The sequence below is a fragment of the Hyla sarda genome, chromosome 5, assembly GCF_029499605.1.
Source record: "Hyla sarda isolate aHylSar1 chromosome 5, aHylSar1.hap1, whole genome shotgun sequence".
In the NCBI taxonomy this organism is placed as follows: domain Eukaryota; kingdom Metazoa; phylum Chordata; class Amphibia; order Anura; family Hylidae; genus Hyla; species Hyla sarda.
In genome coordinates this window covers 133,010,076-133,025,208 of record NC_079193.1, presented here as the reverse complement: position 1 = coordinate 133,025,208, position 15,133 = coordinate 133,010,076, and the positions used below count along the sequence as shown (strand labels likewise).

Genomic DNA, 15,133 nt, shown 5'->3' with positions numbered 1-15,133 from the left:
AAGGGAAATCGCCCTTGCGATCTGCGGCGATACCGGGCTGATCGGGTCTCTGGGACCCGACCGCCCGGTAATTTCGCATGATCCCGGCTGTCACAGACAGCCAGGACCATGCTGGAGTATAGGAGCGAGGTGGCAAGCCTGCCACCTCCTCCGATCCCCTGCGATCTGTCGGTTAGTTAACCGACCAATCGCAGGAGGGGGGGCGGTTACTTCCTCCCGTCCTGCCCGGCCCCTGAAAGTCCGGAGAGGACGGGAGGAAGACCAGAGGACGCAGCGGGGGACGGGGGAGTGCTGGGGACCGGCCCCGGTACTTACCTCGTCCCTGAAGACCCGGATCCCGGCGAGGAAGATGGCGGCGGCGGCGACAGGTGAGTAGATCTTCAGCCGCGGTCGGGCCCTCTACAGCAATGCACGTCGCCGTAAAGCGACATGCATTACTGTATTGGGACCCTGTATACTACAACTCCCAGCATGCCCAGACAGCCCTTGGCATCTGGGCATGCTGGGAGTTGCAGTTTTGCAACATCTGGAGGACTACAGTTTGGAGACCACTGTGCCCTTCCAGATGTTGCAAAACTACACATCCTCAGCATGCCCTTACTGTCCAGGCATGCTGGGAGTTGTAGTGCTGTAACATCTGGCCCTTCAGATGTTGCCGAACTACAACTCCCAGCATGCCTGGACAGTTTTGGCATACTGGGAGTTGTAGTTTTGCAACATCTGGAAGGGCACAGATTGGGAACCACTGTATTAGTGGTCTGCAAACTATAGTCCTCCAGATGTTGCAAACTACAACTCCAAGCATGCTGGGAGTTGTAGTTCGGCAACATCTGGCTCTAAAGATGTTGCCGAACTACTACTCCCAGCATGCCTGAGAATGTTTGGGAGTTGTGGTTTTGCAACAACAGGAGGCACACTGGTTGGGAAACATTGTCTGTTTCCTAACTCAGTGTTTCCCAACCCGTGTGCCTCCAGCTGTTGCAAAACTATAACTACCAGCATGCACTGATAGACTGTGCATGCTGGGAGTTGTAGTTTTGCAACAGCTGGAGGTGTCCCCCCTGTGAATGTACATTCACATGGGCAGGGGGCTTACAGTGAGTATCAGGCTGCAAGTTTGCGATGCAGCAAATTTTGCGCGGCAGCTCAAACTCGCAGCGGGGAAAATCGCTGTAACCCCCCGCCCGCGTGACTGTACCCTAAAGACACTACACTACACTAACACAAAATAAAATAAAAAGTAAAAAACAGTACATATACACATACCCCTACACAGCCCCCCTCCCAATAAAAATGAAAAACGTCTGGTACGCCACTGTTTTCAAAATGGAGCCTCCAGCTGTTGCAAAACAACAACTCCCAGTATTGCTGGACAGCCGTTGACTGTCCAAGCATGCTGGGAGTTTTGCAACAGCTGGAGGCACCCTGTTTGGGAATCACTGACGTAGAATACCCCTAAGTCCACCCCAATGCAAATCCCTAATTCAGGCCTCAAATGCGCATGGCGCTCTCACTTCGGAGCCCTGTCGTATTTCAAGGCAACAGTTTAGGGTCACATATGGGGTATCGCCGTACTCGGGAGAAATTGCCTTACAAATTTTGGGGGGCTTTTTCTCCTTTCACCCCTTATGAAAAGGTGAAATTGGGGTCTACACCAGCATGTTAGTGTAAAAAAAAAAATTTTTTACACTAACATGCTGGTGTTGCCCTATACTTTTCATTTTGACAAGAGGTAAAAGGGAAAAAAGCCCCCTAAAATTTGTAATGCAACTTCTCCCGACTACAGAGATACCCCATATGTGGGCGCAAAGTGCTCTGGGGGCGCACAACAAGGCTCAGAAGGGAGAGTGCACCATGTACATTTGAGGTGATTTGCACAGGGGTGGCTGATTGTTACAGCGGTTTTGACAAACGCAAAAAAAAATAAAACCCCATATGTGACCCCATTTCGGAAACTACACCCCTCACGGAATGTAATGAGGGGTGCAGTGAGAATTTACACCCCACTGGTGTCTGACAGATCTTTGGAACAGTGGGCTGCGCAAATTAAAAATTTTGTACAGCCCACTGTTCCAAAGATCTGACAGACACCAGTGGGGGGTAAATGCTCATTGTACCCCTTGTTACGTTCCTCAAGGGGTCTAGTTTCCAAAATGGTATGCCATGTGGGGGTTATTTTGCTGTCCTGGCACCATTTAGGCTTCCTAAATGCGACATGCCCCCGAGCAAAATTTGCTCTCAAAAAGCCAAATATGACTCCTTCTCTTCTGAGCATTGTAGTTCGCCCATAGTGCACTTCATGTCAACTTATGGGGTACCTCCATACTCAGAAGAGATGGGGTTACAAATTTTGGGGGCTATGTTCTGCTATTAACCCTTGCAAAAATGTGAAATTTGGGGGGAAGCACACATTTTATTGAAATTTTTTTAATTTTTTTTTACATATGCAAAAGTCGTGAAAGACCTGTGGGGTATTAAGGCTCACTTTATTCCTTGTTACGTTCCCCAAGGGGTCTAGTTTCCAAAATGGTATGCCATGTGGGTATTTTTTGCTGTTCTGGCACCATAGGGGCTTCCTATATGGGACATGCCCCCCAAAAACCATTTCAGAAAAACGTACGCTCCAAAATCCCCTTGTCGCTCCTTCCCTTCTGAGCCCTCTACTGCGCCCGCTGAACACTTTACATAGACATATGAGGTATGTGCTTAGTCGAGAGAAATTGGGCTACAAATAGAAGTATACATTTTCTCCTTTTACCCCTTGTAAAAATTCAAAAATTGGGTCTACAAGAACATGCGAGTGTAAAAAATGGAAATTGTGAATTTTCTCCTTCACTTTGCTGCTATTCCTGTGAAACACCTAAAGGGTTAAAATGCTGACTGAATGTCATTTTGAATATTTTGGGGGGTGCAGTTTTTATAATGGGGTCATTTGTGGGGTATTTCTAAGATGAAGACCCTTCAAATCCACTTCAAACCTGAACTCGTCCCTGAAAAATTGTGATTTTGGAAATTTTGTGAAAAATTGGAAAATTGCTGCTGAACTTTGAAGCCCTCTGGTGTCTTCCAAAATTAAAAACTCGTCAATTTTATGATGAAAATATAAAGTAGACATATTGTATATGTGAATAAAATAAAATAATATTTGGAATATCCATTTTTATTACAAGCAGAGAGCTTCAAAGTTAGAAAAATGCAAAATTTTCAAATTTTTCATCAAATTTTGGGATTTTTCACCAAGAAAGGATGCAAGTTACCAAAAATTTTTACCACTAAGTTAAAGTAGAATATGTCACGAAAAAACAATCTCGGAATCAGAATGATAACTTAAAGCATTCCAGAGTTATTAATGTTTAAAGTGACAGTGGTCAGATGTGCAAAAAATGGCCGGGTCCTAAGGTGTAAAATGGCTGGGTCCTTAAGGGGTTAAGGAGGAGGCCCGCTGGATACATAGGATGAAATGTATGGCCCCGGAGGGACTAAATTAAGGATTCTCTTTTGCTGCTTTTCTGTGAAAGGGTTTCACTAGTAATTATTAATATTATTTATATTCAGATAATCATGATAGGGATCCTTTTTGCTCCTAAGTGCCATATGCTAATGATAATATTTTATATTGTATAGATTGTTCAGTACCTTTCATTCCATAATATCTATAATAATTTATATTGCATAAGAATATGTGTGGTGTTATGATTGGTATGGGAACAGTGAATAGAGCTACATTGCATCCTTCTATGGGATGTTATATAAATTAATACCACTTAATTTTTTTATTTTTTTATTCTATTTAATATTGTAATGGCCATGGGTATCACATATTTTTTTTTTTGTGTGGAGTTAGATAATTACTATTTTAATATGTATTTTTGGTATTATTTGTGCATAATGACATAGGTATTCTCTGTGCACCCCCTTCTTCTTCAGGATTAGTACACTATAAGGTGGAAGGTATTGATGATATCACTTTAAGCACATATACTTTAATTTATATTTAATTATTTATGCACTATGGTGGTGTATTTAATTACATGTCTGTTCTCATCAGGGACTAATCAGTCTGATTTTAAGATGTATTCTTACAATAATGAATTACAGTATTGAAGCTCTGTATTACAAAGTATCATATATAGTTCTGTCTCCGTGATAACAAATCAAGTGCGGGCGCAAGGGCGAATGACCAGCAGTAGCACTAGTGAATATCCCATGCGCAAAGTATCACCAAGAATAACTTGATCGTCATAAGTATACCGACATGCACGGGACTTGCTGAACTCTCGCGGGTTCCTAGGTCCGCCAACATGCGCGGGATTTCGCACTGCATCACAGCAAGATGTCGCAGCGTGTGACGTTACACACAGGAGGAGTTTGCCAACCTCCATTACGCAATTGGATAGGCAGTAGGTACTGACATTATATCCTGTAATTGGTGCATGAGTACTATACATTGTGATTGGACGTGAGGTGGCGTACAGTAATGATGCGATACCACCTAGTCCATAAATATCCCCACGACATATGGGGAAGCATGCTGGCCTCTATACCTCATGATGACGGTGATTAATCACCGAAACATGTAGAGGGGGGGGCTTTGTTATGTGGTTTTAAATAAGTACTATGGACCCTGGAATACTGATATAAGTGGATAGCCTCACAGGCTTCCATATTTGAGGTGTTGTAGGATAAGATTGGAGTTCTGGAAGCAGAGGTGGTGAGGGACCCTTCCCCTGATGCTCAATGTAAATGGTTGAACACCCAAAGAGCTCTTTTGATCCTTCAGGAGAAGATTCAAAAGAGAATGGTGGACAGGGAGGCGGCATTATTTGAGTTTGGGTATAAAAATGGCAGGTTGCTGGTGTATTTGGCTAGCGAGAGCAGCCATGTGGTTGCTGACTGATCCTGTCGCTATTAATAATGTGTTTCTGGACTTTTATAGTGATCTCTATACCTCTCAATTACCAACTGTTTCAGACGTTTTAGTGTCTGCCTCTCACGCCCTTAACTACGGCTCAGGTGGCAGCGTTAGATGCCCCTTTTTCTGATGAGGAAGGGTCTTTGGCTCTTGCTTCTCTGCAGTCGGGATTGGATGGCATAATTGGAGACTGGTACAGGGCGAATGAGGAGTGGCTGATCCCTATTTTACAGAATATTTTCAGTGTGGCCTGGGAGACTCCCTGACTACATGAGGGAGGCCCTTATTGTGCTCCTCCCCAAGCAGGGCAAGGGTCCGACTCTGCATTCCTATAGACCCATTTCCCTCCTTAACGTAGATATCAATCTTCTGGCTAAAATTTTAGCTAATTGGTTACGTAAGATTATAGCCGCTGTCATCCATCCTGACCAGACGGGCTTTATGCCGGGGAGAGCTACAAACAGTAATGTCCAGCGATTACGCCTTTACATAGCTGCGGCAGAAGGGGACGCCTTAGGGGGCTATTTGGTTAGCTTGGATGTCTATTAAGCCTTTGATTCTGTGGAATGGCTATATCTGCGGGGTATTTTGGGTTTGGTCCATGGTCCGGGGCGTGGGTACGGTTGTTGTCCCCTGTCTCACTTCTTGTTTGCCCTGGAAGTTGAGCCCCTGGCTGCGGCCATCCGAGCGTCCACCTGTATTCATGGGGTCCGTAGAGGTTCCTTGGAGGAAAAAGTGTCCATGTATGCAGATGACACATTGGTTTACTTAGCGGATGTCCAGGGTTCCCTGATAGCCTTATTTACTCTCCTAGATTATTTTACTTCCTTTTCTGGCCTCAAGTTTAATTGGGCTAAGTCTTCACTGATGTCTTTATCTGTGGCAGTGGACCATGCACCATTTTTCCTCATGGGTTGCAAACGGTTACTCAATTTAGATATTTGGGAGTGGAGGTGTTAGGAGTCATGGCAGGTGGGGGATCCTCTGGGCCTATGTGGATGGAGACATGAGCTGTGCCAGGGAGCGGAGTCTTAGGTGCCATTTGTTTTCACCAGAGCCCGCCGCAAAGCGGGATGGTCTTGATGTGGCAGATGGCACCCAGGTCGCTACCCCTGGCACGACTTGTCCACACAGGTAGCGGGGGGGGGGGTTGGCGTGGCACAGAAGGTGACTGGCAAGATGTGGCAAGATGGCAGATGGACAGGGCAGGAACACAGGTGCAGGATAGGACGGGAACAAGGGACAGGTGTGCAGAGACACAGGACTAAGTAATGGCAATGGGACTTCACAATGGCAAAGACTACCAAAGATCTGGCAGGGAAACCAGGGAGGAGCAGATACTTATGGACCAGGGGACAGGTGCAGGCACTTTAATTAATTGGGTGCTGGCCCTTTAAGAGTAAGAGCTCCGGCACGTGGTGAGTGACGGCTGAGACTCACATGCAGGCTGAGACTCGCGTGCCGACAGCGGGGACAGAGAGCGCTCACAGCCGGCGAGTCCGGCTGGAGCGTAGGCATAACAGTACCCCCACTTTGGTCTCCCCCTCTTCTTTGGGACTCAAAGAGTTCCCTACTACATGAGACCAGGGGGTTTTAGGAATGGGCAAAGGCTGTAAGGAACTTGCAGGCTTCTGTCGAGGTGTCTTTCGTCTTTTAAGGGGACCAACAGGCAAGAAAGAATGTCCCAAATTCAAGTCTTTACCTCTGACAGAAGACAACACAGGAGGAACAAGACAGTGATCTTGGCAATATTGCCCCAACAAGTGATTTCTCTGGTCTTCCAGTCGAGATGAGAAGAATGGCGTTGAAACCAAGGAAGACCAAGGAGAAGCTCTGAAGTACACTGTGGTAGTACATAGAATACAATTTTTTTCCTTATTCAAATTTCCTAGATGCATGTCGAGGGGTTTGGTGCAAAATTGCACCATACAGTTCAGATTTTGTCCATTTACAGAAGAAATGTGGAAGGGCTTGGTAAGACGAGACACTGGAAGACGGTATTTATGGACCAGGGAGGCACCAATGAAGTTACCAGCGGAACGGGAGTCCAAAAGAGCAGAAGCAATGAAAGAAGTCCTGGCAGAGGTGAACACTTGAACCAGGTTGGTCAAGCGAGGAAGTATTCGCACCAAGGGATGCCACTCCAACTTGACCAAGATGAGAGCATTCTCCCGGACTGAAAGGACGTACAGAGCTGTCTTTGAGAAAGTGCTCCAGGCTGGCACACTATAGGCACAAATTCTCATTGCATCGGCGGGATCTTTCCTGTTGCATTAAGCGTAAACGGTCCACTTCCATAGCCACTTCGGCAGGAGGCAAAGTAGATAGTAGAGGTGGCAGTCAGGGTAATCGCCGTGTTCGGGCAGATTCCCCTTCCAAAAGAAGCTCTTCCTGCCTCTCGGCAAAACGCACATTAATACGGGTGGCCAAATGGATAAGTTCGCACAGGTTATTCGGAGAATCTTATGCAGCGAGAGCATCCTTGATTCAAGGGGAAAGTCCTTTTTTTAAAGGTAGCACACAAGGCCTCGTCGTTCCAAGAAAGTTCTGAGGCAAGAGTGCGGAACTGAACCGCGTAGTCGCCAACAGGGGAGTTACTTTGGCAAAGGTTCAGTAGAGCCATCTCGGCAGAGGAGGCTCACACGGGTTCTTCAAAAGCATTACGGAATTCAGTAAGGAATACTGACAGGCTCAAGGAGACTAGAGTAGCCCAGGCCAGGGCTTTTCCGGACAGTAGACTGAAGACAAACGCCACTTTATCACGCTCCGTAAGGAAAACAGATCCGCCATGAGTTCAAGAGGGACTGAACAATGTGTCATAAAGCCTCTACACAGCTTGGGGTCTCCTTGGCTCTCTTGATGTGATCCTGGCTTTTTCTGAAGTGGAGCTGCTTCTGGGTACCACTGACCTCACTAAACCACTGACTCGGCGGGTCTAGATCTGTTTGAGTTGGCTTTTGTAAAGTGGGCGGATGATATTCCTGATTTGATGGTGGATCAGTAGCGAGAAGTTACTATTATCCCATGGTGGTTAGTGCAAGTGATCTGCTTATTCAGGTTAGGCTCATCCTGCGTTTATGTTACACTCCGGTTAGGTTGTTCCGTATTGGTGTCTCTTCTTCGGATTCTTGTTTCCGGTGTAATGCGGCTGTGGGCTCTCTTCTACATGCTATGTGGAGTTGCCCCTTTGTAGAAACCTTGAGAGAGTTAATGCAGTTCTTGACAGATCACTTGGAATTCCCCTTTGTGTTCTCCCCTGTTGTATGTCTGTTAGGTGTTATTAATGATCTGGCCTCACGCTCCCATAGGCGCCTACTTATTTGGTTTCTATTTTTTTTTGTTTTGTTTTTTTGTTTCAGAAAACAAAAAGGTTATAGTTACATAGTTAGTACGGTTGAAAAAAGACATACGTCCATCAAGTTCAACCAGGGAATTGAAGGGTAGGGGTGTGGCGCGATATTTGGGAAGGGATGGGATTTTATATTTCTTCATAAGCATTAATGTTATTTTGTTCCAGGAATGTATCTAACCCTGTTTTAAAGCTGTTCATTTTTCCTGCTGGGACCAGTTCCTGAGGTAGACTGTTCCATAAGTTCACAGTTCTTATGGTAAAGAAGGCGTGTCGCCCCTTGAGACTAAACCTTTTCTTCTCCAGACGGAGGAAGTGCCCCCTCATCCTTTGGGGGGGGGGGGGGGTTTAACCTGGAACACTTTCTCCATATTTTTTGTATGCGCCATTAATATACTTATATACATTTATCATATCCCCCCTTAAACGTCTCTTCTCAAGACTAAACAATTGTAACTCCTTTAATTGCTCCTCATAGCTAAGATGTTCCATGCCCCATATTAGTTTAGTCGTGCGTCTCTGCACCCTTTCCAGCTCCACAGTGTCCCTTTTATGGACTGGTGCCCAAAACTGAACAGCATATTCCAGGTGAGGCCGTACCAATGCTTTATAAAGGGGGAGTATTATGTCCCTGTCTCTCAAGTCCATGCCTCTTTTTATACATGACAATATCCTGCCAGCCTTGGAAGCAGCAGCCTGACATTGCATGCTATTCTGAAGTCTGTGATCTACAAGTACACCCAGATCCTTCTCTACCAGTGACTCTGCCAGTTTAATTCCCCCCTAAGACATACGACGCATGCATGTTATTAGTACCCAGATGCATAACTTTACATTTATCCACATTGAACCTCATTTGCCAAGTGGATGCCCAGACACTTAGTCTATCCAAGTCATCTTGTAACCTATACACATCCTCTATAGACTGTACCGGGCTACAAAGCTTGGTGTCATCTGCAAAGATAGAAACAGAGCTGTTAATACCATCCTCTATATCATTGATAAATAAATTAAACAACAGCAGGCCCAGTACTGAACCTTGGGGTACACTAATAACCGGGGACCAATCAGAGTACGAATCATTGACCACTACTCTCTGGGCACGATCCATGAGCCAGTGTTCAATCCAGTTACAAGTTTCCAAACCCAAAGACCTTAACTTACCTGTCAGACTATGAGGGACAGTATCAAATGCTTTAGCAAAATCCAGAAATACTATATCCACAGCCATTCCTCTGTCAAGGCTTCTACTCGCATCTTCATAAAAGCAAATTAGATTGGTTTGACAACTTCTATCCTTAGTAAACCCATGCTGATTATCACTTATAATACTATTATCCCCTATGTATTCCTGTATGTAATCCCTTATAAGTCCTTCAAACAATTTACCCACAATGCACGTTAAACTTACCGGTCTATAGTTTCCTGGGGAAGACCTAGAGCCCTTTTTGAAGATTGGCACTACATTCGCCTTGCGCCAGTCCCTTGGCACAATACCAGACACCAGTGAATCTCTAAATATCATGAACAGGGGTACAGATATTAAGATCTCTTGGGTGCAATCCATCTGGCCCTGGAGATTTGCTTACATTTATATTACTTAACTTACCTTGTACCATTTCTACATTAAATTATAATCTACATTCTACATTAAATTATAAATAAATACTTAAAAATAAAAAGATATTTTACATATTAACACATGCATATTTTTATTATTATTATGCATACAGGTCTTAGGGCACATTACTACACTGATTTAAGATTTTATTTTACATTTTCCTACTAATGCTTTAATTCTGGACTGACAAACACTCCTCTGTCTGCTGACTAAGCCTACTCCACCGGACAGCACCTGAGCTCCTTAGCTCTGCTGTTCTAACAGCTCCAGCCCAGCTACATAACAAGTCAGCTCTGCTTTATCAGGCTCTGTTTGCTGTGCTACTACCATCTACAGTGTCAGCTCGTCCCTCCTGCCTGTAGCCCTGGTGCTTGAAAACAGAGTATTCTGACCTGCTTGGCCAACTGCAACTTAATCAGGACCACTCTTGTGGTAGCGACCTGGTGTCTCCCCTGCAGCTGAGGTCCTGCTTCCTCACCCTGGAGCAGGATAAAGGGTAAAAACCAGGGGAACACTTAGACTCTGCTCCCAAGTTCGTCCCAAAACCAAACCAGTAAGTGGCACAGCAGGTCCACACCCTTTGGGGCATCACAAATATTTTTTCATTATCTATGTAATTTCAAAAATGTTTGTTTATGACAATGCCCATTTAAGTCTTAGGCTATGTCCACATCTGTGTCTAATAGAAGCCCCTATTGCAGATTGCACCAAAATGGCAGACAAAATAGCATAGCTTGAAATGCTATATTGTCCAGTAAAGTGCTTAGCATTAAAGTCAGTGGGATCTGCCAGGCACTGTTGGTATCTGGAATGCAACAGATCTGGCACAGCAGTATTTTCACAGTTCTGCTCCTATGGCAGAACAGAACAATTGTGAACAATAGTACAGATGTGGACCTAGCCTTGGTAACAGTAAAACCAGTGAAATCAAAAAAAGTATAATTAAATAAAAATACAGTATATAGATATGTGGTGGCCCGGAAAAGGAGTTGTACCACTGTACCCTAGATGCCCTGTCAGGCAGCCTCCCTGTAGTGTCCCCTGGACCCCCTGCACCTGTTCCCCTTGTATAGTTATCTTCATGCTGTGTATTGTATATAAAAGTGTTATGTCTTTAACCACTTAGGGACCCAGGGCGTACAAGTACGTCTTTGCTCCCTGGTACTTAAGGACCCAGGGCGTATCTGTATGCCCCCTCTGCGCGCCGTGCAGGGACCGGACCGGGATGACTGCTGATATCTGATGACTGCAGATCGGGGGTGGGGGGGGGTTAACGTTCGGTTCCCCAACTCTGCCCACCCACTGTAGTCCGGACAGAGCAGGGGAACCGATGGTGAACTGCGCCGAAGGTCCACTTACCATCGACGGCGGAGGCGACGATCGGTGGCGGTGATTGGCGGGCGGTGAAGACTTGCGGCTGGCACCATGGTGTGGCATGCAGCAGACTACGGAAGCCAGTGAGTTGCCTAGCAACATCTGGAGGGCTACAGTTTGGAGACCACTAGACAGTGGTCTCTAAACTGTAACCCTCCAGATGTTGCAAAACTACAACTCCTAGCATCCCCACACAGCAGTTTACTGTCTATGCATGCTGGGATTTGTAGTTTTGCTAAATCTGGAGGGTTTGGAGATCATTGTGCGGTGGTTTCTAAATGTGGCCCTCTAAATCTTACAAAACTACAACTCCCAGCATACACGAACAGCAAACGGCTTTCTCGCCATGCTGGGAGTTGTAGTTGCATACCTCCAGTTGTTGCATAACTACATCTCCCAGCATGCCCTTCGGCAATCAGTACATGCTGGGAGTTGTTGTTTTGCAACAGCTGGAGGCACACTGGTTGGAAAACAGAATTTATCTGAAGGTTTCCCAACCAGTGTGCTCCAGCTGTTGCAAAAGTACAACTCCCAGCATGCACGGTCTGTCAGTGCACGTTGTGAGTTGTAGTTTTGCAACAGCTGGAGGGGTTTGCCCCCCATGTGAATGTACAGTGTACATTCACACGGGCGGGTTTACAGTGAGTTTACTCCTTCAAGTTTGACCTGTGGCTAATTTTCCACCACAGCGCAGACTCCTAGCGGGAAACTCACTGTAAACCCCCCGTGTGAATGTAACCTAAAAACACTACGGTACACTAACACATAATAAAGGGTAAAACACTACATATACACCCCCTTACAATGCCCCCCCCAATAAAAATGAAAACGTATCGTACGACAGTGTTTCCCAAATGGAGCCTCCAGCTGTTGCAAAACAACAACTCCCAGCATTTCCGGACAGCCACTGACTGTCCAGGCATGCTGGGAGTTTAGCAACAGCTGGAGGCACCCTGTTAGGGGTATTCTACGCCAGTGATTCCCAATGTCCACCCCATGCAATCCCTAATTTAGTCCTCAAATGCGCATGGTGCTCTCTCACTTTGGAGCCCTTTCAAGGAAACACCACATATGGGGTATTTCCGTACTCGGGAGAAATTGCTTTACACATTTTATTGGGCTTTTTCTCCTTTTACCCATAATGAAAAGGAAAAGTTGGGGGTCTACACCAGCCTGTTAGTGTAAAAAAATGTATTTGCGTTCTGACATAAACACAAAAAAAAATACCCACATGTGACCGCATTTTGGAAACTACACCCCTCACGGAATGCGGCAAGGGGTATAGTGAGCCTTAACACCCCACAAGTTTTGACGAATTTTCATTAAAGTTGGATGGGAAAGCGGAATTTTTTTTTAACTAAAATGCTGGTGTTACCCTAAATTTTTCATTTTCACAAGGGAAAATAGGAAAAAAAGCCCCCGAACATTTGTAACCCCATTTCTTCTGAGTAAGAACATACCCCATATGTGGATGTAAAGTGCTCTGCGGGGGAACTACAATGCTCAGAAGAGAAGGAGCGCCATTGGGCTTTTGGCGAGAAAATTTGTCCGGAATTGAAGGCCACATGTGTTTACAAAGCCCCCATAGTGCCAGAACAATGGACCCCCCCCACATGTGACCCCATTTTGGAAACTACACCCCACATGGAATGTTATAAGGGGTACAGTGAGCATTTAAGCCCCACAGGTGTCTGACAGATTTTTGGAACAGTGGTCTGTGAAAATGAAAAATTTTATTTTTCATTTGCTCAGTCCACTGTTCCAAAGAACTGTAAAACACCAGTGGTGTGTAAATACTCACTGCACCCCTTATTAAATCCTGTGAGGGGGGTAGTTTCCAAAGTGGGGTCACATGGTGATCCACTGTTTTGGCACCACAGGGGGCTTTGTAAATGCACAAGGCCCCCGACTTCTATACCAACCAAATTCTCTCTCCAAAAGATCAATGACGCTCTTTCCCTTCTAAGCATTATAGTGCACCAGCAGAGAACTTGATGTCCACACATGGGGTATTTCCATACTCAGAAGAAATGGGGTTACAAATTTTGGGGGGCATTTTCTCCTATTACCCCTTGTAAAAATGTAATATGTGGGGGAAAAACTGCATTTTAGTGAAAATATTTATTTTTTTACTTACACATCCAACTTTAACAAAAAGTCGTCAAACATCTGTGGGTGTTAAGGCTCACTGGACCCCTTGTTATGTTCCCTGAGGGGTGTAGTTTCCAAAATAGTATGCCATGGGGGCTTCCTAAATGTGACATGCCCCCTAAAAACCATTTCAGAAAAACTCACTCTCCAAAATCCCATTGTCGCTCCTTCCCTTCTGAGCCGTCTAGTGCACCAACAGAGCACTTGACATACACATATGAGATATTTCCTTACATGAGAGAAATTGGGTTACAAATTTTAGGATGATTTATCTCCTTTTACCCCTTGTAAAAATTCAAAAACTGGGTCTACAAGAACATGTTAGTGTAAAAAATTAAGATTTAGAATTTTCTCCTTCACTTTGCTGCTATTCCTGTGAAACACCTAAAGGGTTAACACACTTTCTGAATGTCATTTTGAATACTTTGAGGGGTGCAATTTTTATAATTGGGTTATTTGTGGGGTATTTCTTATATGAAGGCCCTTCAAATCCACTTCAAAACTGAACTGGTCCCTGAATAATTCTGATTTTGAAAATGTTGTGAAAAATTTGAAAATTGCTGCTGAACTTTGAAGCCCTCTGATGTCTTCCAAAAGTAAAAACATGTCAACTTTATGATGCAAACATGAAGTAGATATATTGTATATGTGTACTTGTATTGTATTGTATGTATATGTATTGTATTCCTTATAAGCAGAGAGTTTCAAAGATGCAAAATTTTCAAATTTTTCATCAAATTTTTGCATTTTTCACCAAGAAATGATGCAAGTATCGACAAAATTTTACCACTACCATAAAGTAGAATATGTCACGAAAAAACAATCTCGGAATCAGAATGAAAGGTAAAAGCATCCCAGAGTTATTAATGCTTAAAGTGAAAGTCATCAGATGTGCAAAAAATGGCCGGGTCCTTAAGGTGAAAATGGCCTGGGTCCTTAAGGGGTTAAGAACCGTTGACATGTGATTAACCAGTGTCATGTGAATGTAACCCAGTGAGTTATCAGTGACCATGTGACCTAAGAATGACCCCTGATCAGTGACCCCTCCTAGTCTCCCCATATAAGCCCTGGGAGGAGCTAGTTCTCTCTTGAATTCCAGTCTAATTCTTTGCTGAGGAACAGTGCAGTCAAGTCCTAAGAGTGTGTCTGGAGTCCAGAGGAAGCCTAAAGTCAACTACGCAGCCACAAGGCTACAAGTCCACTACCCCCAGGTCCCAGTCAGAGCCTGGTAAGCTACAAATGGGGTATAGTCAGTCAAAGTCAACCTGTCTTCAGTCAGCATGGCCTGCATCAAATTGTCCCAGTCCACTACAAGTCACAGCAAGCCCTAAGGTCTCTGATGTCACTGGTCACCTCCGTGCGCCTGACTAAGCTGTTTAGGCTATTCCACCTGTCTAACTCAGTAAAGCTAGCGATGTTCCGTAACTTGGCGTCGGAGTCATTATTGCCCCCCTGCCTAGCCCAGGATCCAGCGGTATACCTTTGGGTGGTATTGAGGATAAACCACACCCTGGCGTCATGAACACAAGGGGTTAATGCCATCTGCCCCCAGGGTAATTCCATCTGCCCTGCATCACACCCTCTACCACAGATAATCCTGTTGGACAGCCCTATTGTGGGGACATGGTCAGGTGGGCCAATTTAATTTTACAAATATAGCATGTGCATTTAATATAAATTGCTATAGTATATATATTTAATCAGTTTTATCAGTATGGACACATTT

The 15,133-nt window shown here is 44.8% G+C and overlaps 1 protein-coding gene across 5 annotated transcripts in view; it reads left to right on the top strand.

Moving 5' to 3' along the window:
* PKD1L1 (polycystin 1 like 1, transient receptor potential channel interacting) overlaps positions 1-15,133 on the top strand; it is a 329,432-nt gene that overhangs the window by 173,081 nt on the left and 141,218 nt on the right. The window lies entirely within an intron of this gene.